Source organism: Schistocerca piceifrons, unplaced genomic scaffold, assembly GCF_021461385.2.
Source record: "Schistocerca piceifrons isolate TAMUIC-IGC-003096 unplaced genomic scaffold, iqSchPice1.1 HiC_scaffold_403, whole genome shotgun sequence".
Lineage (NCBI taxonomy): Eukaryota > Metazoa > Arthropoda > Insecta > Orthoptera > Acrididae > Schistocerca > Schistocerca piceifrons.
Window position 1 is genome coordinate 21,334 of NW_025728629.1, and position 22,438 is coordinate 43,771.

At 54.6% G+C, this 22,438-nt stretch overlaps 52 non-coding genes across 52 annotated transcripts; 10 read left to right on the forward strand and 42 right to left on the reverse strand.

The window, feature by feature from the left end:
* Positions 1–61: 61 nt before the first annotated feature.
* On the reverse strand, positions 62–133 carry Trnae-uuc. Its single transcript has one exon. It is a non-coding gene; the product is annotated as a tRNA-Glu (tRNA).
* A 305-nt stretch (positions 134–438) lies between these two features.
* Positions 439–511, reverse strand: Trnam-cau. The gene has a single exon. It is a non-coding gene; the product is annotated as a tRNA-Met (tRNA).
* A 381-nt stretch (positions 512–892) lies between these two features.
* Trnag-gcc lies at positions 893–963 on the reverse strand. Its single transcript has one exon. It is a non-coding gene; the product is annotated as a tRNA-Gly (tRNA).
* Positions 964–1,310: 347 nt separating this feature from the next.
* On the forward strand, positions 1,311–1,382 carry Trnag-ucc. The gene has a single exon. It is a non-coding gene; the product is annotated as a tRNA-Gly (tRNA).
* Positions 1,383–1,975: 593 nt separating this feature from the next.
* Trnai-aau lies at positions 1,976–2,050 on the reverse strand. Its single transcript has one exon. It is a non-coding gene; the product is annotated as a tRNA-Ile (tRNA).
* Positions 2,051–2,248: 198 nt separating this feature from the next.
* Positions 2,249–2,320, reverse strand: Trnae-uuc. Its single transcript has one exon. It is a non-coding gene; the product is annotated as a tRNA-Glu (tRNA).
* A 305-nt stretch (positions 2,321–2,625) lies between these two features.
* Positions 2,626–2,698, reverse strand: Trnam-cau. Its single transcript has one exon. It is a non-coding gene; the product is annotated as a tRNA-Met (tRNA).
* A 381-nt stretch (positions 2,699–3,079) lies between these two features.
* On the reverse strand, positions 3,080–3,150 carry Trnag-gcc. The gene has a single exon. It is a non-coding gene; the product is annotated as a tRNA-Gly (tRNA).
* Positions 3,151–3,497: 347 nt separating this feature from the next.
* Positions 3,498–3,569, forward strand: Trnag-ucc. The gene has a single exon. It is a non-coding gene; the product is annotated as a tRNA-Gly (tRNA).
* Positions 3,570–4,162: 593 nt separating this feature from the next.
* Positions 4,163–4,237, reverse strand: Trnai-aau. Its single transcript has one exon. It is a non-coding gene; the product is annotated as a tRNA-Ile (tRNA).
* Positions 4,238–4,435: 198 nt separating this feature from the next.
* Trnae-uuc lies at positions 4,436–4,507 on the reverse strand. The gene has a single exon. It is a non-coding gene; the product is annotated as a tRNA-Glu (tRNA).
* A 305-nt stretch (positions 4,508–4,812) lies between these two features.
* Trnam-cau lies at positions 4,813–4,885 on the reverse strand. The gene has a single exon. It is a non-coding gene; the product is annotated as a tRNA-Met (tRNA).
* A 381-nt stretch (positions 4,886–5,266) lies between these two features.
* On the reverse strand, positions 5,267–5,337 carry Trnag-gcc. The gene has a single exon. It is a non-coding gene; the product is annotated as a tRNA-Gly (tRNA).
* Positions 5,338–5,684: 347 nt separating this feature from the next.
* Trnag-ucc lies at positions 5,685–5,756 on the forward strand. The gene has a single exon. It is a non-coding gene; the product is annotated as a tRNA-Gly (tRNA).
* A 593-nt stretch (positions 5,757–6,349) lies between these two features.
* On the reverse strand, positions 6,350–6,424 carry Trnai-aau. The gene has a single exon. It is a non-coding gene; the product is annotated as a tRNA-Ile (tRNA).
* Positions 6,425–6,622: 198 nt separating this feature from the next.
* Trnae-uuc lies at positions 6,623–6,694 on the reverse strand. Its single transcript has one exon. It is a non-coding gene; the product is annotated as a tRNA-Glu (tRNA).
* A 305-nt stretch (positions 6,695–6,999) lies between these two features.
* On the reverse strand, positions 7,000–7,072 carry Trnam-cau. The gene has a single exon. It is a non-coding gene; the product is annotated as a tRNA-Met (tRNA).
* A 381-nt stretch (positions 7,073–7,453) lies between these two features.
* Trnag-gcc lies at positions 7,454–7,524 on the reverse strand. The gene has a single exon. It is a non-coding gene; the product is annotated as a tRNA-Gly (tRNA).
* Positions 7,525–7,871: 347 nt separating this feature from the next.
* On the forward strand, positions 7,872–7,943 carry Trnag-ucc. The gene has a single exon. It is a non-coding gene; the product is annotated as a tRNA-Gly (tRNA).
* Positions 7,944–8,536: 593 nt separating this feature from the next.
* On the reverse strand, positions 8,537–8,611 carry Trnai-aau. Its single transcript has one exon. It is a non-coding gene; the product is annotated as a tRNA-Ile (tRNA).
* Positions 8,612–8,809: 198 nt separating this feature from the next.
* Trnae-uuc lies at positions 8,810–8,881 on the reverse strand. Its single transcript has one exon. It is a non-coding gene; the product is annotated as a tRNA-Glu (tRNA).
* Positions 8,882–9,186: 305 nt separating this feature from the next.
* Positions 9,187–9,259, reverse strand: Trnam-cau. The gene has a single exon. It is a non-coding gene; the product is annotated as a tRNA-Met (tRNA).
* A 381-nt stretch (positions 9,260–9,640) lies between these two features.
* On the reverse strand, positions 9,641–9,711 carry Trnag-gcc. Its single transcript has one exon. It is a non-coding gene; the product is annotated as a tRNA-Gly (tRNA).
* Positions 9,712–10,058: 347 nt separating this feature from the next.
* Positions 10,059–10,130, forward strand: Trnag-ucc. Its single transcript has one exon. It is a non-coding gene; the product is annotated as a tRNA-Gly (tRNA).
* A 593-nt stretch (positions 10,131–10,723) lies between these two features.
* Positions 10,724–10,798, reverse strand: Trnai-aau. Its single transcript has one exon. It is a non-coding gene; the product is annotated as a tRNA-Ile (tRNA).
* Positions 10,799–10,996: 198 nt separating this feature from the next.
* Trnae-uuc lies at positions 10,997–11,068 on the reverse strand. The gene has a single exon. It is a non-coding gene; the product is annotated as a tRNA-Glu (tRNA).
* A 305-nt stretch (positions 11,069–11,373) lies between these two features.
* Trnam-cau lies at positions 11,374–11,446 on the reverse strand. Its single transcript has one exon. It is a non-coding gene; the product is annotated as a tRNA-Met (tRNA).
* A 381-nt stretch (positions 11,447–11,827) lies between these two features.
* Trnag-gcc lies at positions 11,828–11,898 on the reverse strand. Its single transcript has one exon. It is a non-coding gene; the product is annotated as a tRNA-Gly (tRNA).
* Positions 11,899–12,245: 347 nt separating this feature from the next.
* On the forward strand, positions 12,246–12,317 carry Trnag-ucc. Its single transcript has one exon. It is a non-coding gene; the product is annotated as a tRNA-Gly (tRNA).
* A 593-nt stretch (positions 12,318–12,910) lies between these two features.
* Positions 12,911–12,985, reverse strand: Trnai-aau. The gene has a single exon. It is a non-coding gene; the product is annotated as a tRNA-Ile (tRNA).
* A 198-nt stretch (positions 12,986–13,183) lies between these two features.
* On the reverse strand, positions 13,184–13,255 carry Trnae-uuc. Its single transcript has one exon. It is a non-coding gene; the product is annotated as a tRNA-Glu (tRNA).
* Positions 13,256–13,560: 305 nt separating this feature from the next.
* Trnam-cau lies at positions 13,561–13,633 on the reverse strand. The gene has a single exon. It is a non-coding gene; the product is annotated as a tRNA-Met (tRNA).
* A 381-nt stretch (positions 13,634–14,014) lies between these two features.
* Positions 14,015–14,085, reverse strand: Trnag-gcc. The gene has a single exon. It is a non-coding gene; the product is annotated as a tRNA-Gly (tRNA).
* A 347-nt stretch (positions 14,086–14,432) lies between these two features.
* Trnag-ucc lies at positions 14,433–14,504 on the forward strand. The gene has a single exon. It is a non-coding gene; the product is annotated as a tRNA-Gly (tRNA).
* A 593-nt stretch (positions 14,505–15,097) lies between these two features.
* Positions 15,098–15,172, reverse strand: Trnai-aau. The gene has a single exon. It is a non-coding gene; the product is annotated as a tRNA-Ile (tRNA).
* Positions 15,173–15,370: 198 nt separating this feature from the next.
* Positions 15,371–15,442, reverse strand: Trnae-uuc. Its single transcript has one exon. It is a non-coding gene; the product is annotated as a tRNA-Glu (tRNA).
* Positions 15,443–15,747: 305 nt separating this feature from the next.
* Trnam-cau lies at positions 15,748–15,820 on the reverse strand. The gene has a single exon. It is a non-coding gene; the product is annotated as a tRNA-Met (tRNA).
* Positions 15,821–16,201: 381 nt separating this feature from the next.
* On the reverse strand, positions 16,202–16,272 carry Trnag-gcc. The gene has a single exon. It is a non-coding gene; the product is annotated as a tRNA-Gly (tRNA).
* Positions 16,273–16,619: 347 nt separating this feature from the next.
* Positions 16,620–16,691, forward strand: Trnag-ucc. The gene has a single exon. It is a non-coding gene; the product is annotated as a tRNA-Gly (tRNA).
* A 593-nt stretch (positions 16,692–17,284) lies between these two features.
* Positions 17,285–17,359, reverse strand: Trnai-aau. The gene has a single exon. It is a non-coding gene; the product is annotated as a tRNA-Ile (tRNA).
* A 198-nt stretch (positions 17,360–17,557) lies between these two features.
* Positions 17,558–17,629, reverse strand: Trnae-uuc. Its single transcript has one exon. It is a non-coding gene; the product is annotated as a tRNA-Glu (tRNA).
* Positions 17,630–17,934: 305 nt separating this feature from the next.
* Positions 17,935–18,007, reverse strand: Trnam-cau. The gene has a single exon. It is a non-coding gene; the product is annotated as a tRNA-Met (tRNA).
* A 381-nt stretch (positions 18,008–18,388) lies between these two features.
* Positions 18,389–18,459, reverse strand: Trnag-gcc. Its single transcript has one exon. It is a non-coding gene; the product is annotated as a tRNA-Gly (tRNA).
* A 347-nt stretch (positions 18,460–18,806) lies between these two features.
* Positions 18,807–18,878, forward strand: Trnag-ucc. Its single transcript has one exon. It is a non-coding gene; the product is annotated as a tRNA-Gly (tRNA).
* A 593-nt stretch (positions 18,879–19,471) lies between these two features.
* Trnai-aau lies at positions 19,472–19,546 on the reverse strand. The gene has a single exon. It is a non-coding gene; the product is annotated as a tRNA-Ile (tRNA).
* Positions 19,547–19,744: 198 nt separating this feature from the next.
* Positions 19,745–19,816, reverse strand: Trnae-uuc. The gene has a single exon. It is a non-coding gene; the product is annotated as a tRNA-Glu (tRNA).
* A 305-nt stretch (positions 19,817–20,121) lies between these two features.
* On the reverse strand, positions 20,122–20,194 carry Trnam-cau. Its single transcript has one exon. It is a non-coding gene; the product is annotated as a tRNA-Met (tRNA).
* Positions 20,195–20,575: 381 nt separating this feature from the next.
* On the reverse strand, positions 20,576–20,646 carry Trnag-gcc. Its single transcript has one exon. It is a non-coding gene; the product is annotated as a tRNA-Gly (tRNA).
* Positions 20,647–20,993: 347 nt separating this feature from the next.
* Positions 20,994–21,065, forward strand: Trnag-ucc. Its single transcript has one exon. It is a non-coding gene; the product is annotated as a tRNA-Gly (tRNA).
* Positions 21,066–21,658: 593 nt separating this feature from the next.
* Trnai-aau lies at positions 21,659–21,733 on the reverse strand. The gene has a single exon. It is a non-coding gene; the product is annotated as a tRNA-Ile (tRNA).
* A 198-nt stretch (positions 21,734–21,931) lies between these two features.
* On the reverse strand, positions 21,932–22,003 carry Trnae-uuc. The gene has a single exon. It is a non-coding gene; the product is annotated as a tRNA-Glu (tRNA).
* Positions 22,004–22,308: 305 nt separating this feature from the next.
* Positions 22,309–22,381, reverse strand: Trnam-cau. The gene has a single exon. It is a non-coding gene; the product is annotated as a tRNA-Met (tRNA).
* Positions 22,382–22,438: the final 57 nt, after the last annotated feature.

The window sequence follows — 22,438 nt, forward strand, 5'->3', positions numbered from 1 at the left end:
GGACGGGAAACGGCCGCTCGGACAGCTCAAACTTGTCACGACTCGTGTGGAAAAATTTCCGTTCCGGTACCGGGAATCGAACCCGGGCCTCCTGGGTGAAAGCCAGGTATCCTAGCCACTAGACCACACCGGATGTGGCCGTTTCGTTCGACCGTTCGCACGGTCGCTTGTCGCATTTCGTGTCGAGTGCCGCGTCGGCGCTCCTCTCTCTTTGCGAGCATCTTTGCACATACTGACTGGCAAGGCGCGCACCTCAAACGTCGCAGAGCAATGCTTTTGGCTTCATGCTCTGCTGGGAGAAGAGGAAAAGGGAAGCTGTAAGTAGCAATAACAGGAAGTAAACATTTTCCCGCTGAAGCGTTGAAACGTTGTGGATAACAAACAAGAAATACGTTGGCGCCCTAGCAACAGCACCACCATCAGTCACAGAAAATTAAATGCCCCGGGTGAGGATCGAACTCACGACCTTAAGATTATGAGACTTACGCGCTGCCTACTGCGCTACCGAGGCACGGGTGCACCTCTTGTCGTGGAAACTGGGTAAATACCGTACCCAATATTAGACGTAGACACACTGTACTTCCTGGATAACATGTTCTGTTGCTACACGTGCACTGCCGGCCCAGTTGATTGCGGTGCTGCTGCAGCTGTTGCAACGATAGGCAGCACTCCTTGTCGTTAAAGTTCAGTGCCTCGGAGGCACCCGGACCCAGCAACTTGTGAGGCCAGGCCGACGCTAGACTGTAGAACATGATGCGAGCGTCCTAGTGGGGACCAGCGAGTGCTGCGTTCTCGGTCCTTCTCAAGGGAAATCCAGCTACACATTCTTGTGGATCGTGCATCTCAAGCGGTCAAGCCACGCGGCAGCATTATCGCGGGAAAAGCAAAATGATGCATCGGCCGGGAATCGAACCCGGGCCGCCCGCGTGGCAGGCGAGCATTCTACCACTGAACCACCGATGCTCGGGCCAGCGGTAACTTGACGCTGCTTCCCGAGCAGATGTCTCAAGGGAAAGTGGGACTGCCGTCAAGCGCCGTAGCATTCTGTGGAAAAGGTGCTGCAGACGCTGAATCCTGCACTGCACTGCTCTGCTTAAAAATGCCGCCAGAACGCGGTCCTCTGCGTACTCTTGCGTCGCCGGCGCCCAACTCTTGCCAAAGGATGCGAAATGTGCGCGGATACGTTGTCCGAATGCGTCTGGATGTGCTCCCCTAGCCTGCCTGGAAATGCGCCTGCCAGGTACGATCACCTTCGGCCGCTGCCGACTGGCGGGAAGCCGACACAGCGCGGAGGCGGGCCGCTCGCTTGTGCGGTGGTGGTGTAATGGTCAGCATAGTTGCCTTCCAAGCAGTTGATCCGGGTTCGATTCCCGGCCACCGCAGCAGGCTTTTAATTTCGCGTATGAGTACTTTTGCCACGCGCTCTTAAATTATTGTTTTTCCGGCCTCCTACTCGCTGCATACCAGCCCTTAGTGTGTCTCGACTTGTCTCGACTTTGCTCAGCTGACGCGAGAGCTGACGCTCTCAAATCGGCCTATATCAAAACGACAAGCACGAGAAACGACTGAGAGAGGTAAGGAGAGGCGAGGCGATGGACACACAGCACGCCCCCTTCATTTCACGGTGGCGTCTCCCTGACCGAATCGGGCTGTAGCTCCGAAAACAAAGGAGAAACAAAAATAGGAAGTAAAAGTGCCAATAGTGCCCTGTGTTCCCATGCGCTCACACGCCCAAGTACTGACAAGGGCCAAAGTTGTTACGCATCGGCAATCGGAGATTTTCTTTCATTTTCTCTTTATCGGTTGAGAACCAGTGTATTCAAGATATTATGGCCATTGCCGAGTGAATGCTGTAGCGCTTCCCGACGAGTCGGGTTCGGATCCTGTATCAACTCCCACGCATGGTGGTGACCTTTTGGTCATCACACTCGCCAGCTGAAATCGGCGCTGCCATTTCGTAGTAGTAAAAGAGTAGTGGCCCGTGGGGGGGATCGAACCCACGACCTTCGCGTTATTAGCACGACGCTCTAACCAACTGAGCTAACGGGCCCCGGCAGATGCAGTTACTCAGCCCTACGCTGGAAACAGGTGGCATGAAGCCGTACACCATTTCTATGGTCGTCGTGTGTCTGCTTCCCTAGTCTATATTCTGCTGACGGTCACGAAACAGTAGCTATATTGCGAGCAGGACGGGAAACGGCCGCTCGGACAGCTCAAACTTGTCACGATTCGTGTGGAAAAATTTCCGTTCCGGTACCGGGAATCGAACCCGGGCCTCCTGGGTGAAAGCCAGGTATCCTAGCCACTAGACCACACCGGATGTGGCCGTTTCGTTCGACCGTTCGCACGGTCGCTTGTCGCATTTCGTGTCGAGTGCCGCGTCGGCGCTCCTCTCTCTTTGCGAGCATCTTTGCACATACTGACTGGCAAGGCGCGCACCTCAAACGTCGCAGAGCAATGCTTTTGGCTTCATGCTCTGCTGGGAGAAGAGGAAAAGGGAAGCTGTAAGTAGCAATAACAGGAAGTAAACATTTTCCCGCTGAAGCGTTGAAACGTTGTGGATAACAAACAAGAAATACGTTGGCGCCCTAGCAACAGCACCACCATCAGTCACAGAAAATTAAATGCCCCGGGTGAGGATCGAACTCACGACCTTAAGATTATGAGACTTACGCGCTGCCTACTGCGCTACCGAGGCACGGGTGCACCTCTTGTCGTGGAAACTGGGTAAATACCGTACCCAATATTAGACGTAGACACACTGTACTTCCTGGATAACATGTTCTGTTGCTACACGTGCACTGCCGGCCCAGTTGATTGCGGTGCTGCTGCAGCTGTTGCAACGATAGGCAGCACTCCTTGTCGTTAAAGTTCAGTGCCTCGGAGGCACCCGGACCCAGCAACTTGTGAGGCCAGGCCGACGCTAGACTGTAGAACATGATGCGAGCGTCCTAGTGGGGACCAGCGAGTGCTGCGTTCTCGGTCCTTCTCAAGGGAAATCCAGCTACACATTCTTGTGGATCGTGCATCTCAAGCGGTCAAGCCACGCGGCAGCATTATCGCGGGAAAAGCAAAATGATGCATCGGCCGGGAATCGAACCCGGGCCGCCCGCGTGGCAGGCGAGCATTCTACCACTGAACCACCGATGCTCGGGCCAGCGGTAACTTGACGCTGCTTCCCGAGCAGATGTCTCAAGGGAAAGTGGGACTGCCGTCAAGCGCCGTAGCATTCTGTGGAAAAGGTGCTGCAGACGCTGAATCCTGCACTGCACTGCTCTGCTTAAAAATGCCGCCAGAACGCGGTCCTCTGCGTACTCTTGCGTCGCCGGCGCCCAACTCTTGCCAAAGGATGCGAAATGTGCGCGGATACGTTGTCCGAATGCGTCTGGATGTGCTCCCCTAGCCTGCCTGGAAATGCGCCTGCCAGGTACGATCACCTTCGGCCGCTGCCGACTGGCGGGAAGCCGACACAGCGCGGAGGCGGGCCGCTCGCTTGTGCGGTGGTGGTGTAATGGTCAGCATAGTTGCCTTCCAAGCAGTTGATCCGGGTTCGATTCCCGGCCACCGCAGCAGGCTTTTAATTTCGCGTATGAGTACTTTTGCCACGCGCTCTTAAATTATTGTTTTTCCGGCCTCCTACTCGCTGCATACCAGCCCTTAGTGTGTCTCGACTTGTCTCGACTTTGCTCAGCTGACGCGAGAGCTGACGCTCTCAAATCGGCCTATATCAAAACGACAAGCACGAGAAACGACTGAGAGAGGTAAGGAGAGGCGAGGCGATGGACACACAGCACGCCCCCTTCATTTCACGGTGGCGTCTCCCTGACCGAATCGGGCTGTAGCTCCGAAAACAAAGGAGAAACGAAAATAGGAAGTAAAAGTGCCAATAGTGCCCTGTGTTCCCATGCGCTCACACGCCCAAGTACTGACAAGGGCCAAAGTTGTTACGCATCGGCAATCGGAGATTTTCTTTCATTTTCTCTTTATCGGTTGAGAACCAGTGTATTCAAGATATTATGGCCATTGCCGAGTGAATGCTGTAGCGCTTCCCGACGAGTCGGGTTCGGATCCTGTATCAACTCCCACGCATGGTGGTGACCTTTTGGTCATCACACTCGCCAGCTGAAATCGGCGCTGCCATTTCGTAGTAGTAAAAGAGTAGTGGCCCGTGGGGGGGATCGAACCCACGACCTTCGCGTTATTAGCACGACGCTCTAACCAACTGAGCTAACGGGCCCCGGCAGATGCAGTTACTCAGCCCTACGCTGGAAACAGGTGGCATGAAGCCGTACACCATTTCTATGGTCGTCGTGTGTCTGCTTCCCTAGTCTATATTCTGCTGACGGTCACGAAACAGTAGCTATATTGCGAGCAGGACGGGAAACGGCCGCTCGGACAGCTCAAACTTGTCACGACTCGTGTGGAAAAATTTCCGTTCCGGTACCGGGAATCGAACCCGGGCCTCCTGGGTGAAAGCCAGGTATCCTAGCCACTAGACCACACCGGATGTGGCCGTTTCGTTCGACCGTTCGCACGGTCGCTTGTCGCATTTCGTGTCGAGTGCCGCGTCGGCGCTCCTCTCTCTTTGCGAGCATCTTTGCACATACTGACTGGCAAGGCGCGCACCTCAAACGTCGCAGAGCAATGCTTTTGGCTTCATGCTCTGCTGGGAGAAGAGGAAAAGGGAAGCTGTAAGTAGCAATAACAGGAAGTAAACATTTTCCCGCTGAAGCGTTGAAACGTTGTGGATAACAAACAAGAAATACGTTGGCGCCCTAGCAACAGCACCACCATCAGTCACAGAAAATTAAATGCCCCGGGTGAGGATCGAACTCACGACCTTAAGATTATGAGACTTACGCGCTGCCTACTGCGCTACCGAGGCACGGGTGCACCTCTTGTCGTGGAAACTGGGTAAATACCGTACCCAATATTAGACGTAGACACACTGTACTTCCTGGATAACATGTTCTGTTGCTACACGTGCACTGCCGGCCCAGTTGATTGCGGTGCTGCTGCAGCTGTTGCAACGATAGGCAGCACTCCTTGTCGTTAAAGTTCAGTGCCTCGGAGGCACCCGGACCCAGCAACTTGTGAGGCCAGGCCGACGCTAGACTGTAGAACATGATGCGAGCGTCCTAGTGGGGACCAGCGAGTGCTGCGTTCTCGGTCCTTCTCAAGGGAAATCCAGCTACACATTCTTGTGGATCGTGCATCTCAAGCGGTCAAGCCACGCGGCAGCATTATCGCGGGAAAAGCAAAATGATGCATCGGCCGGGAATCGAACCCGGGCCGCCCGCGTGGCAGGCGAGCATTCTACCACTGAACCACCGATGCTCGGGCCAGCGGTAACTTGACGCTGCTTCCCGAGCAGATGTCTCAAGGGAAAGTGGGACTGCCGTCAAGCGCCGTAGCATTCTGTGGAAAAGGTGCTGCAGACGCTGAATCCTGCACTGCACTGCTCTGCTTAAAAATGCCGCCAGAACGCGGTCCTCTGCGTACTCTTGCGTCGCCGGCGCCCAACTCTTGCCAAAGGATGCGAAATGTGCGCGGATACGTTGTCCGAATGCGTCTGGATGTGCTCCCCTAGCCTGCCTGGAAATGCGCCTGCCAGGTACGATCACCTTCGGCCGCTGCCGACTGGCGGGAAGCCGACACAGCGCGGAGGCGGGCCGCTCGCTTGTGCGGTGGTGGTGTAATGGTCAGCATAGTTGCCTTCCAAGCAGTTGATCCGGGTTCGATTCCCGGCCACCGCAGCAGGCTTTTAATTTCGCGTATGAGTACTTTTGCCACGCGCTCTTAAATTATTGTTTTTCCGGCCTCCTACTCGCTGCATACCAGCCCTTAGTGTGTCTCGACTTGTCTCGACTTTGCTCAGCTGACGCGAGAGCTGACGCTCTCAAATCGGCCTATATCAAAACGACAAGCACGAGAAACGACTGAGAGAGGTAAGGAGAGGCGAGGCGATGGACACACAGCACGCCCCCTTCATTTCACGGTGGCGTCTCCCTGACCGAATCGGGCTGTAGCTCCGAAAACAAAGGAGAAACAAAAATAGGAAGTAAAAGTGCCAATAGTGCCCTGTGTTCCCATGCGCTCACACGCCCAAGTACTGACAAGGGCCAAAGTTGTTACGCATCGGCAATCGGAGATTTTCTTTCATTTTCTCTTTATCGGTTGAGAACCAGTGTATTCAAGATATTATGGCCATTGCCGAGTGAATGCTGTAGCGCTTCCCGACGAGTCGGGTTCGGATCCTGTATCAACTCCCACGCATGGTGGTGACCTTTTGGTCATCACACTCGCCAGCTGAAATCGGCGCTGCCATTTCGTAGTAGTAAAAGAGTAGTGGCCCGTGGGGGGGATCGAACCCACGACCTTCGCGTTATTAGCACGACGCTCTAACCAACTGAGCTAACGGGCCCCGGCAGATGCAGTTACTCAGCCCTACGCTGGAAACAGGTGGCATGAAGCCGTACACCATTTCTATGGTCGTCGTGTGTCTGCTTCCCTAGTCTATATTCTGCTGACGGTCACGAAACAGTAGCTATATTGCGAGCAGGACGGGAAACGGCCGCTCGGACAGCTCAAACTTGTCACGACTCGTGTGGAAAAATTTCCGTTCCGGTACCGGGAATCGAACCCGGGCCTCCTGGGTGAAAACGAGGTATCCTAGCCACTAGACCACACCGGATGTGGCCGTTTCGTTCGACCGTTCGCACGGTCGCTTGTCGCATTTCGTGTCGAGTGCCGCGTCGGCGCTCCTCTCTCTTTGCGAGCATCTTTGCACATACTGACTGGCAAGGCGCGCACCTCAAACGTCGCAGAGCAATGCTTTTGGCTTCATGCTCTGCTGGGAGAAGAGGAAAAGGGAAGCTGTAAGTAGCAATAACAGGAAGTAAACATTTTCCCGCTGAAGCGTTGAAACGTTGTGGATAACAAACAAGAAATACGTTGGCGCCCTAGCAACAGCACCACCATCAGTCACAGAAAATTAAATGCCCCGGGTGAGAATCGAACTCACGACCTTAAGATTATGAGACTTACGCGCTGCCTACTGCGCTACCGAGGCACGGGTGCACCTCTTGTCGTGGAAACTGGGTAAATACCGTACCCAATATTAGACGTAGACACACTGTACTTCCTGGATAACATGTTCTGTTGCTACACGTGCACTGCCGGCCCAGTTGATTGCGGTGCTGCTGCAGCTGTTGCAACGATAGGCAGCACTCCTTGTCGTTAAAGTTCAGTGCCTCGGAGGCACCCGGACCCAGCAACTTGTGAGGCCAGGCCGACGCTAGACTGTAGAACATGATGCGAGCGTCCTAGTGGGGACCAGCGAGTGCTGCGTTCTCGGTCCTTCTCAAGGGAAATCCAGCTACACATTCTTGTGGATCGTGCATCTCAAGCGGTCAAGCCACGCGGCAGCATTATCGCGGGAAAAGCAAAATGATGCATCGGCCGGGAATCGAACCCGGGCCGCCCGCGTGGCAGGCGAGCATTCTACCACTGAACCACCGATGCTCGGGCCAGCGGTAACTTGACGCTGCTTCCCGAGCAGATGTCTCAAGGGAAAGTGGGACTGCCGTCAAGCGCCGTAGCATTCTGTGGAAAAGGTGCTGCAGACGCTGAATCCTGCACTGCACTGCTCTGCTTAAAAATGCCGCCAGAACGCGGTCCTCTGCGTACTCTTGCGTCGCCGGCGCCCAACTCTTGCCAAAGGATGCGAAATGTGCGCGGATACGTTGTCCGAATGCGTCTGGATGTGCTCCCCTAGCCTGCCTGGAAATGCGCCTGCCAGGTACGATCACCTTCGGCCGCTGCCGACTGGCGGGAAGCCGACACAGCGCGGAGGCGGGCCGCTCGCTTGTGCGGTGGTGGTGTAATGGTCAGCATAGTTGCCTTCCAAGCAGTTGATCCGGGTTCGATTCCCGGCCACCGCAGCAGGCTTTTAATTTCGCGTATGAGTACTTTTGCCACGCGCTCTTAAATTATTGTTTTTCCGGCCTCCTACTCGCTGCATACCAGCCCTTAGTGTGTCTCGACTTGTCTCGACTTTGCTCAGCTGACGCGAGAGCTGACGCTCTCAAATCGGCCTATATCAAAACGACAAGCACGAGAAACGACTGAGAGAGGTAAGGAGAGGCGAGGCGATGGACACACAGCACGCCCCCTTCATTTCACGGTGGCGTCTCCCTGACCGAATCGGGCTGTAGCTCCGAAAACAAAGGAGAAACAAAAATAGGAAGTAAAAGTGCCAATAGTGCCCTGTGTTCCCATGCGCTCACACGCCCAAGTACTGACAAGGGCCAAAGTTGTTACGCATCGGCAATCGGAGATTTTCTTTCATTTTCTCTTTATCGGTTGAGAACCAGTGTATTCAAGATATTATGGCCATTGCCGAGTGAATGCTGTAGCGCTTCCCGACGAGTCGGGTTCGGATCCTGTATCAACTCCCACGCATGGTGGTGACCTTTTGGTCATCACACTCGCCAGCTGAAATCGGCGCTGCCATTTCGTAGTAGTAAAAGAGTAGTGGCCCGTGGGGGGGATCGAACCCACGACCTTCGCGTTATTAGCACGACGCTCTAACCAACTGAGCTAACGGGCCCCGGCAGATGCAGTTACTCAGCCCTACGCTGGAAACAGGTGGCATGAAGCCGTACACCATTTCTATGGTCGTCGTGTGTCTGCTTCCCTAGTCTATATTCTGCTGACGGTCACGAAACAGTAGCTATATTGCGAGCAGGACGGGAAACGGCCGCTCGGACAGCTCAAACTTGTCACGATTCGTGTGGAAAAATTTCCGTTCCGGTACCGGGAATCGAACCCGGGCCTCCTGGGTGAAAGCCAGGTATCCTAGCCACTAGACCACACCGGATGTGGCCGTTTCGTTCGACCGTTCGCACGGTCGCTTGTCGCATTTCGTGTCGAGTGCCGCGTCGGCGCTCCTCTCTCTTTGCGAGCATCTTTGCACATACTGACTGGCAAGGCGCGCACCTCAAACGTCGCAGAGCAATGCTTTTGGCTTCATGCTCTGCTGGGAGAAGAGGAAAAGGGAAGCTGTAAGTAGCAATAACAGGAAGTAAACATTTTCCCGCTGAAGCGTTGAAACGTTGTGGATAACAAACAAGAAATACGTTGGCGCCCTAGCAACAGCACCACCATCAGTCACAGAAAATTAAATGCCCCGGGTGAGGATCGAACTCACGACCTTAAGATTATGAGACTTACGCGCTGCCTACTGCGCTACCGAGGCACGGGTGCACCTCTTGTCGTGGAAACTGGGTAAATACCGTACCCAATATTAGACGTAGACACACTGTACTTCCTGGATAACATGTTCTGTTGCTACACGTGCACTGCCGGCCCAGTTGATTGCGGTGCTGCTGCAGCTGTTGCAACGATAGGCAGCACTCCTTGTCGTTAAAGTTCAGTGCCTCGGAGGCACCCGGACCCAGCAACTTGTGAGGCCAGGCCGACGCTAGACTGTAGAACATGATGCGAGCGTCCTAGTGGGGACCAGCGAGTGCTGCGTTCTCGGTCCTTCTCAAGGGAAATCCAGCTACACATTCTTGTGGATCGTGCATCTCAAGCGGTCAAGCCACGCGGCAGCATTATCGCGGGAAAAGCAAAATGATGCATCGGCCGGGAATCGAACCCGGGCCGCCCGCGTGGCAGGCGAGCATTCTACCACTGAACCACCGATGCTCGGGCCAGCGGTAACTTGACGCTGCTTCCCGAGCAGATGTCTCAAGGGAAAGTGGGACTGCCGTCAAGCGCCGTAGCATTCTGTGGAAAAGGTGCTGCAGACGCTGAATCCTGCACTGCACTGCTCTGCTTAAAAATGCCGCCAGAACGCGGTCCTCTGCGTACTCTTGCGTCGCCGGCGCCCAACTCTTGCCAAAGGATGCGAAATGTGCGCGGATACGTTGTCCGAATGCGTCTGGATGTGCTCCCCTAGCCTGCCTGGAAATGCGCCTGCCAGGTACGATCACCTTCGGCCGCTGCCGACTGGCGGGAAGCCGACACAGCGCGGAGGCGGGCCGCTCGCTTGTGCGGTGGTGGTGTAATGGTCAGCATAGTTGCCTTCCAAGCAGTTGATCCGGGTTCGATTCCCGGCCACCGCAGCAGGCTTTTAATTTCGCGTATGAGTACTTTTGCCACGCGCTCTTAAATTATTGTTTTTCCGGCCTCCTACTCGCTGCATACCAGCCCTTAGTGTGTCTCGACTTGTCTCGACTTTGCTCAGCTGACGCGAGAGCTGACGCTCTCAAATCGGCCTATATCAAAACGACAAGCACGAGAAACGACTGAGAGAGGTAAGGAGAGGCGAGGCGATGGACACACAGCACGCCCCCTTCATTTCACGGTGGCGTCTCCCTGACCGAATCGGGCTGTAGCTCCGAAAACAAAGGAGAAACAAAAATAGGAAGTAAAAGTGCCAATAGTGCCCTGTGTTCCCATGCGCTCACACGCCCAAGTACTGACAAGGGCCAAAGTTGTTACGCATCGGCAATCGGAGATTTTCTTTCATTTTCTCTTTATCGGTTGAGAACCAGTGTATTCAAGATATTATGGCCATTGCCGAGTGAATGCTGTAGCGCTTCCCGACGAGTCGGGTTCGGATCCTGTATCAACTCCCACGCATGGTGGTGACCTTTTGGTCATCACACTCGCCAGCTGAAATCGGCGCTGCCATTTCGTAGTAGTAAAAGAGTAGTGGCCCGTGGGGGGGATCGAACCCACGACCTTCGCGTTATTAGCACGACGCTCTAACCAACTGAGCTAACGGGCCCCGGCAGATGCAGTTACTCAGCCCTACGCTGGAAACAGGTGGCATGAAGCCGTACACCATTTCTATGGTCGTCGTGTGTCTGCTTCCCTAGTCTATATTCTGCTGACGGTCACGAAACAGTAGCTATATTGCGAGCAGGACGGGAAACGGCCGCTCGGACAGCTCAAACTTGTCACGATTCGTGTGGAAAAATTTCCGTTCCGGTACCGGGAATCGAACCCGGGCCTCCTGGGTGAAAGCCAGGTATCCTAGCCACTAGACCACACCGGATGTGGCCGTTTCGTTCGACCGTTCGCACGGTCGCTTGTCGCATTTCGTGTCGAGTGCCGCGTCGGCGCTCCTCTCTCTTTGCGAGCATCTTTGCACATACTGACTGGCAAGGCGCGCACCTCAAACGTCGCAGAGCAATGCTTTTGGCTTCATGCTCTGCTGGGAGAAGAGGAAAAGGGAAGCTGTAAGTAGCAATAACAGGAAGTAAACATTTTCCCGCTGAAGCGTTGAAACGTTGTGGATAACAAACAAGAAATACGTTGGCGCCCTAGCAACAGCACCACCATCAGTCACAGAAAATTAAATGCCCCGGGTGAGGATCGAACTCACGACCTTAAGATTATGAGACTTACGCGCTGCCTACTGCGCTACCGAGGCACGGGTGCACCTCTTGTCGTGGAAACTGGGTAAATACCGTACCCAATATTAGACGTAGACACACTGTACTTCCTGGATAACATGTTCTGTTGCTACACGTGCACTGCCGGCCCAGTTGATTGCGGTGCTGCTGCAGCTGTTGCAACGATAGGCAGCACTCCTTGTCGTTAAAGTTCAGTGCCTCGGAGGCACCCGGACCCAGCAACTTGTGAGGCCAGGCCGACGCTAGACTGTAGAACATGATGCGAGCGTCCTAGTGGGGACCAGCGAGTGCTGCGTTCTCGGTCCTTCTCAAGGGAAATCCAGCTACACATTCTTGTGGATCGTGCATCTCAAGCGGTCAAGCCACGCGGCAGCATTATCGCGGGAAAAGCAAAATGATGCATCGGCCGGGAATCGAACCCGGGCCGCCCGCGTGGCAGGCGAGCATTCTACCACTGAACCACCGATGCTCGGGCCAGCGGTAACTTGACGCTGCTTCCCGAGCAGATGTCTCAAGGGAAAGTGGGACTGCCGTCAAGCGCCGTAGCATTCTGTGGAAAAGGTGCTGCAGACGCTGAATCCTGCACTGCACTGCTCTGCTTAAAAATGCCGCCAGAACGCGGTCCTCTGCGTACTCTTGCGTCGCCGGCGCCCAACTCTTGCCAAAGGATGCGAAATGTGCGCGGATACGTTGTCCGAATGCGTCTGGATGTGCTCCCCTAGCCTGCCTGGAAATGCGCCTGCCAGGTACGATCACCTTCGGCCGCTGCCGACTGGCGGGAAGCCGACACAGCGCGGAGGCGGGCCGCTCGCTTGTGCGGTGGTGGTGTAATGGTCAGCATAGTTGCCTTCCAAGCAGTTGATCCGGGTTCGATTCCCGGCCACCGCAGCAGGCTTTTAATTTCGCGTATGAGTACTTTTGCCACGCGCACTTAAATTATTGTTTTTCCGGCCTCCTACTCGCTGCATACCAGCCCTTAGTGTGTCTCGACTTGTCTCGACTTTGCTCAGCTGACGCGAGAGCTGACGCTCTCAAATCGGCCTATATCAAAACGACAAGCACGAGAAACGACTGAGAGAGGTAAGGAGAGGCGAGGCGATGGACACACAGCACGCCCCCTTCATTTCACGGTGGCGTCTCCCTGACCGAATCGGGCTGTAGCTCCGAAAACAAAGGAGAAACAAAAATAGGAAGTAAAAGTGCCAATAGTGCCCTGTGTTCCCATGCGCTCACACGCCCAAGTACTGACAAGGGCCAAAGTTGTTACGCATCGGCAATCGGAGATTTTCTTTCATTTTCTCTTTATCGGTTGAGAACCAGTGTATTCAAGATATTATGGCCATTGCCGAGTGAATGCTGTAGCGCTTCCCGACGAGTCGGGTTCGGATCCTGTATCAACTCCCACGCATGGTGGTGACCTTTTGGTCATCACACTCGCCAGCTGAAATCGGCGCTGCCATTTCGTAGTAGTAAAAGAGTAGTGGCCCGTGGGGGGGATCGAACCCACGACCTTCGCGTTATTAGCACGACGCTCTAACCAACTGAGCTAACGGGCCCCGGCAGATGCAGTTACTCAGCCCTACGCTGGAAACAGGTGGCATGAAGCCGTACACCATTTCTATGGTCGTCGTGTGTCTGCTTCCCTAGTCTATATTCTGCTGACGGTCACGAAACAGTAGCTATATTGCGAGCAGGACGGGAAACGGCCGCTCGGACAGCTCAAACTTGTCACGATTCGTGTGGAAAAATTTCCGTTCCGGTACCGGGAATCGAACCCGGGCCTCCTGGGTGAAAGCCAGGTATCCTAGCCACTAGACCACACCGGATGTGGCCGTTTCGTTCGACCGTTCGCACGGTCGCTTGTCGCATTTCGTGTCGAGTGCCGCGTCGGCGCTCCTCTCTCTTTGCGAGCATCTTTGCACATACTGACTGGCAAGGCGCGCACCTCAAACGTCGCAGAGCAATGCTTTTGGCTTCATGCTCTGCTGGGAGAAGAGGAAAAGGGAAGCTGTAAGTAGCAATAACAGGAAGTAAACATTTTCCCGCTGAAGCGTTGAAACGTTGTGGATAACAAACAAGAAATACGTTGGCGCCCTAGCAACAGCACCACCATCAGTCACAGAAAATTAAATGCCCCGGGTGAGGATCGAACTCACGACCTTAAGATTATGAGACTTACGCGCTGCCTACTGCGCTACCGAGGCACGGGTGCACCTCTTGTCGTGGAAACTGGGTAAATACCGTACCCAATATTAGACGTAGACACACTGTACTTCCTGGATAACATGTTCTGTTGCTACACGTGCACTGCCGGCCCAGTTGATTGCGGTGCTGCTGCAGCTGTTGCAACGATAGGCAGCACTCCTTGTCGTTAAAGTTCAGTGCCTCGGAGGCACCCGGACCCAGCAACTTGTGAGGCCAGGCCGACGCTAGACTGTAGAACATGATGCGAGCGTCCTAGTGGGGACCAGCGAGTGCTGCGTTCTCGGTCCTTCTCAAGGGAAATCCAGCTACACATTCTTGTGGATCGTGCATCTCAAGCGGTCAAGCCACGCGGCAGCATTATCGCGGGAAAAGCAAAATGATGCATCGGCCGGGAATCGAACCCGGGCCGCCCGCGTGGCAGGCGAGCATTCTACCACTGAACCACCGATGCTCGGGCCAGCGGTAACTTGACGCTGCTTCCCGAGCAGATGTCTCAAGGGAAAGTGGGACTGCCGTCAAGCGCCGTAGCATTCTGTGGAAAAGGTGCTGCAGACGCTGAATCCTGCACTGCACTGCTCTGCTTAAAAATGCCGCCAGAACGCGGTCCTCTGCGTACTCTTGCGTCGCCGGCGCCCAACTCTTGCCAAAGGATGCGAAATGTGCGCGGATACGTTGTCCGAATGCGTCTGGATGTGCTCCCCTAGCCTGCCTGGAAATGCGCCTGCCAGGTACGATCACCTTCGGCCGCTGCCGACTGGCGGGAAGCCGACACAGCGCGGAGGCGGGCCGCTCGCTTGTGCGGTGGTGGTGTAATGGTCAGCATAGTTGCCTTCCAAGCAGTTGATCCGGGTTCGATTCCCGGCCACCGCAGCAGGCTTTTAATTTCGCGTATGAGTACTTTTGCCACGCGCACTTAAATTATTGTTTTTCCGGCCTCCTACTCGCTGCATACCAGCCCTTAGTGTGTCTCGACTTGTCTCGACTTTGCTCAGCTGACGCGAGAGCTGACGCTCTCAAATCGGCCTATATCAAAACGACAAGCACGAGAAACGACTGAGAGAGGTAAGGAGAGGCGAGGCGATGGACACACAGCACGCCCCCTTCATTTCACGGTGGCGTCTCCCTGACCGAATCGGGCTGTAGCTCCGAAAACAAAGGAGAAACAAAAATAGGAAGTAAAAGTGCCAATAGTGCCCTGTGTTCCCATGCGCTCACACGCCCAAGTACTGACAAGGGCCAAAGTTGTTACGCATCGGCAATCGGAGATTTTCTTTCATTTTCTCTTTATCGGTTGAGAACCAGTGTATTCAAGATATTATGGCCATTGCCGAGTGAATGCTGTAGCGCTTCCCGACGAGTCGGGTTCGGATCCTGTATCAACTCCCACGCATGGTGGTGACCTTTTGGTCATCACACTCGCCAGCTGAAATCGGCGCTGCCATTTCGTAGTAGTAAAAGAGTAGTGGCCCGTGGGGGGGATCGAACCCACGACCTTCGCGTTATTAGCACGACGCTCTAACCAACTGAGCTAACGGGCCCCGGCAGATGCAGTTACTCAGCCCTACGCTGGAAACAGGTGGCATGAAGCCGTACACCATTTCTATGGTCGTCGTGTGTCTGCTTCCCTAGTCTATATTCTGCTGACGGTCACGAAACAGTAGCTATATTGCGAGCAGGACGGGAAACGGCCGCTCGGACAGCTCAAACTTGTCACGATTCGTGTGGAAAAATTTCCGTTCCGGTACCGGGAATCGAACCCGGGCCTCCTGGGTGAAAGCCAGGTATCCTAGCCACTAGACCACACCGGATGTGGCCGTTTCGTTCGACCGTTCGCACGGTCGCTTGTCGCATTTCGTGTCGAGTGCCGCGTCGGCGCTCCTCTCTCTTTGCGAGCATCTTTGCACATACTGACTGGCAAGGCGCGCACCTCAAACGTCGCAGAGCAATGCTTTTGGCTTCATGCTCTGCTGGGAGAAGAGGAAAAGGGAAGCTGTAAGTAGCAATAACAGGAAGTAAACATTTTCCCGCTGAAGCGTTGAAACGTTGTGGATAACAAACAAGAAATACGTTGGCGCCCTAGCAACAGCACCACCATCAGTCACAGAAAATTAAATGCCCCGGGTGAGGATCGAACTCACGACCTTAAGATTATGAGACTTACGCGCTGCCTACTGCGCTACCGAGGCACGGGTGCACCTCTTGTCGTGGAAACTGGGTAAATACCGTACCCAATATTAGACGTAGACACACTGTACTTCCTGGATAACATGTTCTGTTGCTACACGTGCACTGCCGGCCCAGTTGATTGCGGTGCTGCTGCAGCTGTTGCAACGATAGGCAGCACTCCTTGTCGTTAAAGTTCAGTGCCTCGGAGGCACCCGGACCCAGCAACTTGTGAGGCCAGGCCGACGCTAGACTGTAGAACATGATGCGAGCGTCCTAGTGGGGACCAGCGAGTGCTGCGTTCTCGGTCCTTCTCAAGGGAAATCCAGCTACACATTCTTGTGGATCGTGCATCTCAAGCGGTCAAGCCACGCGGCAGCATTATCGCGGGAAAAGCAAAATGATGCATCGGCCGGGAATCGAACCCGGGCCGCCCGCGTGGCAGGCGAGCATTCTACCACTGAACCACCGATGCTCGGGCCAGCGGTAACTTGACGCTGCTTCCCGAGCAGATGTCTCAAGGGAAAGTGGGACTGCCGTCAAGCGCCGTAGCATTCTGTGGAAAAGGTGCTGCAGACGCTGAATCCTGCACTGCACTGCTCTGCTTAAAAATGCCGCCAGAACGCGGTCCTCTGCGTACTCTTGCGTCGCCGGCGCCCAACTCTTGCCAAAGGATGCGAAATGTGCGCGGATACGTTGTCCGAATGCGTCTGGATGTGCTCCCCTAGCCTGCCTGGAAATGCGCCTGCCAGGTACGATCACCTTCGGCCGCTGCCGACTGGCGGGAAGCCGACACAGCGCGGAGGCGGGCCGCTCGCTTGTGCGGTGGTGGTGTAATGGTCAGCATAGTTGCCTTCCAAGCAGTTGATCCGGGTTCGATTCCCGGCCACCGCAGCAGGCTTTTAATTTCGCGTATGAGTACTTTTGCCACGCGCACTTAAATTATTGTTTTTCCGGCCTCCTACTCGCTGCATACCAGCCCTTAGTGTGTCTCGACTTGTCTCGACTTTGCTCAGCTGACGCGAGAGCTGACGCTCTCAAATCGGCCTATATCAAAACGACAAGCACGAGAAACGACTGAGAGAGGTAAGGAGAGGCGAGGCGATGGACACACAGCACGCCCCCTTCATTTCACGGTGGCGTCTCCCTGACCGAATCGGGCTGTAGCTCCGAAAACAAAGGAGAAACAAAAATAGGAAGTAAAAGTGCCAATAGTGCCCTGTGTTCCCATGCGCTCACACGCCCAAGTACTGACAAGGGCCAAAGTTGTTACGCATCGGCAATCGGAGATTTTCTTTCATTTTCTCTTTATCGGTTGAGAACCAGTGTATTCAAGATATTATGGCCATTGCCGAGTGAATGCTGTAGCGCTTCCCGACGAGTCGGGTTCGGATCCTGTATCAACTCCCACGCATGGTGGTGACCTTTTGGTCATCACACTCGCCAGCTGAAATCGGCGCTGCCATTTCGTAGTAGTAAAAGAGTAGTGGCCCGTGGGGGGGATCGAACCCACGACCTTCGCGTTATTAGCACGACGCTCTAACCAACTGAGCTAACGGGCCCCGGCAGATGCAGTTACTCAGCCCTACGCTGGAAACAGGTGGCATGAAGCCGTACACCATTTCTATGGTCGTCGTGTGTCTGCTTCCCTAGTCTATATTCTGCTGACGGTCACGAAACAGTAGCTATATTGCGAGCAGGACGGGAAACGGCCGCTCGGACAGCTCAAACTTGTCACGACTCGTGTGGAAAAATTTCCGTTCCGGTACCGGGAATCGAACCCGGGCCTCCTGGGTGAAAGCCAGGTATCCTAGCCACTAGACCACACCGGATGTGGCCGTTTCGTTCGACCGTTCGCACGGTCGCTTGTCGCATTTCGTGTCGAGTGCCGCGTCGGCGCTCCTCTCTCTTTGCGAGCATCTTTGCACATACTGACTGGCAAGGCGCGCACCTCAAACGTCGCAGAGCAATGCTTTTGGCTTCATGCTCTGCTGGGAGAAGAGGAAAAGGGAAGCTGTAAGTAGCAATAACAGGAAGTAAACATTTTCCCGCTGAAGCGTTGAAACGTTGTGGATAACAAACAAGAAATACGTTGGCGCCCTAGCAACAGCACCACCATCAGTCACAGAAAATTAAATGCCCCGGGTGAGGATCGAACTCACGACCTTAAGATTATGAGACTTACGCGCTGCCTACTGCGCTACCGAGGCACGGGTGCACCTCTTGTCGTGGAAACTGGGTAAATACCGTACCCAATATTAGACGTAGACACACTGTACTTCCTGGATAACATGTTCTGTTGCTACACGTGCACTGCCGGCCCAGTTGATTGCGGTGCTGCTGCAGCTGTTGCAACGATAGGCAGCACTCCTTGTCGTTAAAGTTCAGTGCCTCGGAGGCACCCGGACCCAGCAACTTGTGAGGCCAGGCCGACGCTAGACTGTAGAACATGATGCGAGCGTCCTAGTGGGGACCAGCGAGTGCTGCGTTCTCGGTCCTTCTCAAGGGAAATCCAGCTACACATTCTTGTGGATCGTGCATCTCAAGCGGTCAAGCCACGCGGCAGCATTATCGCGGGAAAAGCAAAATGATGCATCGGCCGGGAATCGAACCCGGGCCGCCCGCGTGGCAGGCGAGCATTCTACCACTGAACCACCGATGCTCGGGCCAGCGGTAACTTGACGCTGCTTCCCGAGCAGATGTCTCAAGGGAAAGTGGGACTGCCGTCAAGCGCCGTAGCATTCTGTGGAAAAGGTGCTGCAGACGCTGAATCCTGCACTGCACTGCTCTGCTTAAAAATGCCGCCAGAACGCGGTCCTCTGCGTACTCTTGCGTCGCCGGCGCCCAACTCTTGCCAAAGGATGCGAAATGTGCGCGGATACGTTGTCCGAATGCGTCTGGATGTGCTCCCCTAGCCTGCCTGGAAATGCGCCTGCCAGGTACGATCACCTTCGGCCGCTGCCGACTGGCGGGAAGCCGACACAGCGCGGAGGCGGGCCGCTCGCTTGTGCGGTGGTGGTGTAATGGTCAGCATAGTTGCCTTCCAAGCAGTTGATCCGGGTTCGATTCCCGGCCACCGCAGCAGGCTTTTAATTTCGCGTATGAGTACTTTTGCCACGCGCTCTTAAATTATTGTTTTTCCGGCCTCCTACTCGCTGCATACCAGCCCTTAGTGTGTCTCGACTTGTCTCGACTTTGCTCAGCTGACGCGAGAGCTGACGCTCTCAAATCGGCCTATATCAAAACGACAAGCACGAGAAACGACTGAGAGAGGTAAGGAGAGGCGAGGCGATGGACACACAGCACGCCCCCTTCATTTCACGGTGGCGTCTCCCTGACCGAATCGGGCTGTAGCTCCGAAAACAAAGGAGAAACAAAAATAGGAAGTAAAAGTGCCAATAGTGCCCTGTGTTCCCATGCGCTCACACGCCCAAGTACTGACAAGGGCCAAAGTTGTTACGCATCGGCAATCGGAGATTTTCTTTCATTTTCTCTTTATCGGTTGAGAACCAGTGTATTCAAGATATTATGGCCATTGCCGAGTGAATGCTGTAGCGCTTCCCGACGAGTCGGGTTCGGATCCTGTATCAACTCCCACGCATGGTGGTGACCTTTTGGTCATCACACTCGCCAGCTGAAATCGGCGCTGCCATTTCGTAGTAGTAAAAGAGTAGTGGCCCGTGGGGGGGATCGAACCCACGACCTTCGCGTTATTAGCACGACGCTCTAACCAACTGAGCTAACGGGCCCCGGCAGATGCAGTTACTCAGCCCTACGCTGGAAACAGGTGGCATGAAGCCGTACACCATTTCTATGGTCGTCGTGTGTCTGCTTCCCTAGTCTATATTCTGCTGACGGTCACGAAACAGTAGCTATATTGCGAGCAGGACGGGAAACGGCCGCTCGGACAGCTCAAACTTGTCACGATTCGTGTGGAAAAATTTCCGTTCCGGTACCGGGAATCGAACCCGGGCCTCCTGTGTGAAAGCCAGGTATCCTAGCCACTAGACCACACCGGATGTGGCCGTTTCGTTCGACCGTTCGCACGGTCGCTTGTCGCATTTCGTGTCGAGTGCCGCGTCGGCGCTCCTCTCTCTTTGCGAGCATCTTTGCACATACTGACTGGCAAGGCGCGCACCTCAAACGTCGCAGAGCAATGCTTTTGGCTTCATGCTCTGCTGGGAGAAGAGGAAAAGGGAAGCTGTAAGTAGCAATAACAGGAAGTAAACATTTTCCCGCTGAAGCGTTGAAACGTTGTGGATAACAAACAAGAAATACGTTGGCGCCCTAGCAACAGCACCACCATCAGTCACAGAAAATTAAATGCCCCGGGTGAGGATCGAACTCACGACCTTAAGATTATGAGACTTACGCGCTGCCTACTGCGCTACCGAGGCACGGGTGCACCTCTTGTCGTGGAAACTGGGTAAATACCGTACCCAATATTAGACGTAGACACACTGTACTTCCTGGATAACATGTTCTGTTGCTACACGTGCACTGCCGGCCCAGTTGATTGCGGTGCTGCTGCAGCTGTTGCAACGATAGGCAGCACTCCTTGTCGTTAAAGTTCAGTGCCTCGGAGGCACCCGGACCCAGCAACTTGTGAGGCCAGGCCGACGCTAGACTGTAGAACATGATGCGAGCGTCCTAGTGGGGACCAGCGAGTGCTGCGTTCTCGGTCCTTCTCAAGGGAAATCCAGCTACACATTCTTGTGGATCGTGCATCTCAAGCGGTCAAGCCACGCGGCAGCATTATCGCGGGAAAAGCAAAATGATGCATCGGCCGGGAATCGAACCCGGGCCGCCCGCGTGGCAGGCGAGCATTCTACCACTGAACCACCGATGCTCGGGCCAGCGGTAACTTGACGCTGCTTCCCGAGCAGATGTCTCAAGGGAAAGTGGGACTGCCGTCAAGCGCCGTAGCATTCTGTGGAAAAGGTGCTGCAGACGCTGAATCCTGCACTGCACTGCTCTGCTTAAAAATGCCGCCAGAACGCGGTCCTCTGCGTACTCTTGCGTCGCCGGCGCCCAACTCTTGCCAAAGGATGCGAAATGTGCGCGGATACGTTGTCCGAATGCGTCTGGATGTGCTCCCCTAGCCTGCCTGGAAATGCGCCTGCCAGGTACGATCACCTTCGGCCGCTGCCGACTGGCGGGAAGCCGACACAGCGCGGAGGCGGGCCGCTCGCTTGTGCGGTGGTGGTGTAATGGTCAGCATAGTTGCCTTCCAAGCAGTTGATCCGGGTTCGATTCCCGGCCACCGCAGCAGGCTTTTAATTTCGCGTATGAGTACTTTTGCCACGCGCACTTAAATTATTGTTTTTCCGGCCTCCTACTCGCTGCATACCAGCCCTTAGTGTGTCTCGACTTGTCTCGACTTTGCTCAGCTGACGCGAGAGCTGACGCTCTCAAATCGGCCTATATCAAAACGACAAGCACGAGAAACGACTGAGAGAGGTAAGGAGAGGCGAGGCGATGGACACACAGCACGCCCCCTTCATTTCACGGTGGCGTCTCCCTGACCGAATCGGGCTGTAGCTCCGAAAACAAAGGAGAAACAAAAATAGGAAGTAAAAGTGCCAATAGTGCCCTGTGTTCCCATGCGCTCACACGCCCAAGTACTGACAAGGGCCAAAGTTGTTACGCATCGGCAATCGGAGATTTTCTTTCATTTTCTCTTTATCGGTTGAGAACCAGTGTATTCAAGATATTATGGCCATTGCCGAGTGAATGCTGTAGCGCTTCCCGACGAGTCGGGTTCGGATCCTGTATCAACTCCCACGCATGGTGGTGACCTTTTGGTCATCACACTCGCCAGCTGAAATCGGCGCTGCCATTTCGTAGTAGTAAAAGAGTAGTGGCCCGTGGGGGGGATCGAACCCACGACCTTCGCGTTATTAGCACGACGCTCTAACCAACTGAGCTAACGGGCCCCGGCAGATGCAGTTACTCAGCCCTACGCTGGAAACAGGTGGCATGAAGCCGTACACCATTTCTATGGTCGTCGTGTGTCTGCTTCCCTAGTCTATATTCTGCTGACGGTCACGAAACAGTAGCTATATTGCGAGCAGGACGGGAAACGGCCGCTCGGACAGCTCAAACTTGTCACGACTCGTGTGGAAAAATTTCCGTTCCGGTACCGGGAATCGAACCCGGGCCTCCTGGGTGAAAGCCAGGTATCCTAGCCACTAGACCACACCGGATGTGGCCGTTTCGTTCGACCGTTCGCACGGTCGCTTGTCGCATTTCGTGTCGAGTGCCGCGTCGGCGCTCCTCTCTCTTTGCGAGCATCTTTGCACATACTGACTGGCAAGGCGCGCACCTCAAACGTCGCAGAGCAATGCTTTTGGCTTCATGCTCTGCTGGGAGAAGAGGAAAAGGGAAGCTGTAAGTAGCAATAACAGGAAGTAAACATTTTCCCGCTGAAGCGTTGAAACGTTGTGGATAACAAACAAGAAATACGTTGGCGCCCTAGCAACAGCACCACCATCAGTCACAGAAAATTAAATGCCCCGGGTGAGGATCGAACTCACGACCTTAAGATTATGAGACTTACGCGCTGCCTACTGCGCTACCGAGGCACGGTGCACCTCTTGTCGTGGAAACTGGGTAAATACCGTACCCAATATTAGACGTAG